Source organism: Pterocles gutturalis, unplaced genomic scaffold (genome assembly GCF_000699245.1).
Source record: "Pterocles gutturalis isolate BGI_N339 unplaced genomic scaffold, ASM69924v1 scaffold13101, whole genome shotgun sequence".
In the NCBI taxonomy this organism is placed as follows: domain Eukaryota; kingdom Metazoa; phylum Chordata; class Aves; order Pterocliformes; family Pteroclidae; genus Pterocles; species Pterocles gutturalis.
In genome coordinates, this window is record NW_010097971.1 from 3,793 (window position 1) to 6,961 (window position 3,169).

General features: G+C 55.6%; 1 protein-coding gene across 1 annotated transcript in view; it reads left to right on the plus strand.

The window, feature by feature from the left end:
* LOC104471804 (chromosome unknown open reading frame, human C1orf210) overlaps positions 1-3,169 on the plus strand; it is a gene marked incomplete at its 5' end in the record, with an annotated part of 5,999 nt that overhangs the window by 2,163 nt on the left and 667 nt on the right. The gene's annotated exons all lie outside the window — the stretch shown is intronic.

The following is a 3,169-nucleotide window of genomic DNA, read 5'->3' on the forward strand; positions in this document are numbered from 1 at the left end:
AGCCCAGCCACCACCGCTGTGGCCTCTCACTGGCCCCCCCACCTCCATCCCCTTCCTGCCCTTTCCCACCTGCCCTCGGCTTTTGGCCACACATGGCTGGGGGCAGGAGGAAAGGAGCAGAGAGGAGGGGGAAGATGGGGTGGTCTGGGAATGGTGACAGAGGCTGAAGGCAGCCGGCCCCACGGTGCCCCAGCGTGGCACCAGCGGGGCTGCACCCGCATGGGGACGCCAGACCTGCTGCTGCTCTCCCAGCCCTGCTCAGGTGCTGAGGATGAAGGGGGTGGTGTCCATTGCACCCAGGCAGCCTGCTTGGAGTGGGAAGAGGAGCCTGCCCTGGTGCTCCCTGCAGGGTCTTGGGCACCAGCCCCACTGCCCCACAGCACCAGACCCAGCCCGGCTCTGTCCCTCAATGCGTTGTCACTTGGGGGGGTGATTAAAGCATGATTGAACCCTGCCTCTGCCTGCCATGGTTTGTTGGGGCTCTGCCAGTGGCAGGGCGGGGAGGAGACCCCCAGCCCCACAGCTGAGGTGTGGCTCTTTTTACATGTGCTTGCAAGGACCATAAAGACGTTCCTCGTTAACTGCGACGGGGAGGGAACAGGTCTGTGGCACAACAAGTGCTCTTGTGCAAACAAACCTGTTACCTGATCTGGTGAAGGACTCCCGGCTGCATCGTCACAGGGCTTCTGTGCACATCCCTCCAGCGCTGCTTCCCACTGCGTTCCTTCCCAGTTTTCTCTCTCCAGCAGGATGTGCTAGAAAGTCACTTACCTTTCCCATGTCAGCTCTGCAGAGCTGAGCAAACTTGTTGGCAGCACCAGTTGCAGCAGCAGGCCAGCACGTGCGCTGGGGTGAGACAGCCTTGTGCTCTGCCACCCATTACAGAGCCCTGTCTGTATCTGTAAGCGGGGAGTTACACGAACATTATAATTTTTGCATTCCGGTCATCTTTGTGGTACGATAAACAGCGCATGAGGCACAGGTAACTCCATGTTGTTTCTGCCGTAGCTGGTCATGTCTGCGTGGGTCATGCTGGAGTTAAATGCAGGGAGCAGCAGCGGCATTCCCCCTTAGTAAGTGATTCACAAGGCTGGTACCTTCCGGCCCAGAAGATTTCCCAGGGTCCAGCCCAGTCCTTACTGTCCCTGATAGCCCAGGAATTTCTCCATCATGCTCCGGAGCATGGAGCATCATCAGAGGGATGGCATTTCCTGCAGCCCTGCCGCACGGCCAATTCCCCCATCGCCTTCCAACCTCCATTGCACTGCAAACTGCCTTTTCACTTCTCTGCTTATTAAGATATTTATAGAGCACAGTGTGTACAAAAGTAAATAATACATGTCAGGGAATGTAAACCGAAGGGGACGACTGGCTCAGGCGCTGGATGGGCAACACAGGCCAGGGACTTAAAGCACCTTCCAGAAAGGGAACGTGCTATATGCAGCCAGGAGGAGGAAAACCTGCTGGTTTAGTGGTCAGCCAGTTTTTGCTCTTAAGTACTGTATTTCTAAACTGAGCTTTACTTTTGCAGTCACTGCCTCATGTTTTGCCTTCTGGGGTCATCTTAACAGCTATCTGTGAAAACACAATGTATGCTGTAATTTTTTGAAATTTCTAACATATTTCAGGTAAGATATAGGAGACAAATCTAAGGGCTGGGAAAATCCATTTTGGTTATCTTTTGAAAGGTATTTTCTGTGATTTTCAATATGCTTTTCAATCCCACGAACTCACGTGAAATGCAATATTTTACTTCTGGTCTCAGTAATGTCTTACAAGAGATTAAAAATACAACTGCTTCCCAGGCTTATTTACCCAGGATCTCTCTTCCCTCAGTACCAAGCGGTGGGTTGCTTGTTTACTTTGACCCTGCTGGGAGGCCCACCCGTTTATTCTTTAACGGAGCAGACGTGGCTGTTTGTCCTGTGTGCGGGGTCCCCGTCCCACACCAGCCCCTCTGCCCCTTCTCCAGGCAGCTCCAGTGCAAGCAGGCAGGAGCCTGGCAGCTCGCATGGGTTGAAATGCATCTGGCACACAGAGCTGGGAGTACAAGGGGGTCAGAGCAGAAAAGGAGGAGCCTTCGCAAGGGGGGTCCCCCCAGGGAGCTGCGGAAGGGCTGCGCTGAGGCTGGCGGACGGAGCAGTTGCAGGTATGCAGGCAGACTGGTTCCAGGCTCGCTGCAAGCGGCAGCTGCCGCCGTGAGGCCTCGCGGCAAGCGGCAGCTGCCGCTGTGAGGCTGAAGGTTCAGCCCTACCGCAGGGCGAGAGCTTCTCTGTAAACAAACCAGCCACACGGATGTATGCAGGAGGCTCTGCATGTGCTATGTGAGCGCCTTTCCGGGGCACAGCAAGGTCCTGGGTTCGCAGAGTGGTAGTAAGGGGGACGGGCTGTGTCGAGGTCCTTAAGTGGAGGGAGATGCACACGCAGCTGGAGGTGGGGATCGTGTATCAGGGAATAAGTACATGCATTTGGGGGACTGCGGTGGCGTTGCCACGCTAGCTGATGAGCCAAAACCACAGCCGCAGGAGGGACCCTGAGCTGTCATGATTTCTGCCCTGGGCTCAGCCTGAGCAGAGGCCAGCTCTGCACAGCCCTGCCACCTCTCGCTCTGCAGAGAGGCTGGCACTCAAGCATCATCTTCAACACGGTCTACTTCTGCAACACTTTATTGTGTATTTCTACACACAGACAGGAACCGAGAAAGGAACAAAGGAGCACCGAGTCGGTGCCTGGCGCAGCACAGGCTGTCCATCTGGGCAGCCAGACACCCAAAACGCCGTCTTTGGGGACAGCCTATTTGTAGCCGTTACTTCTTCAGGTTGCTGACATGGCCCCCGAGTGTCCTTTTCTGGCACAACTCATGGGCACTTGGCGCACATTTTGAAGGTGCTATGGTCAGGAGGATTCACAGTGACACAGAGGCAGTGTGGAGCTGAGAGCTGGGCACAGTCATGCATCTTCACAGAAATGCCCAGATGTGCAAAACAGCTGGCGTGCAGGCAGCTGTGGCCTGTCCACACCTGCAGGCTGGGGGAGCTGGGAGTAACCGCTAATGCACTGATGCAGGCAGACGTGTGCACCTTGTCATTGCTGCACAGGCACTGACAATGGTGACGGTGCAAAACTGTCCAGCTCCGGCCTGTCCCTCCCTCTTTGTGTGCACAGCGGT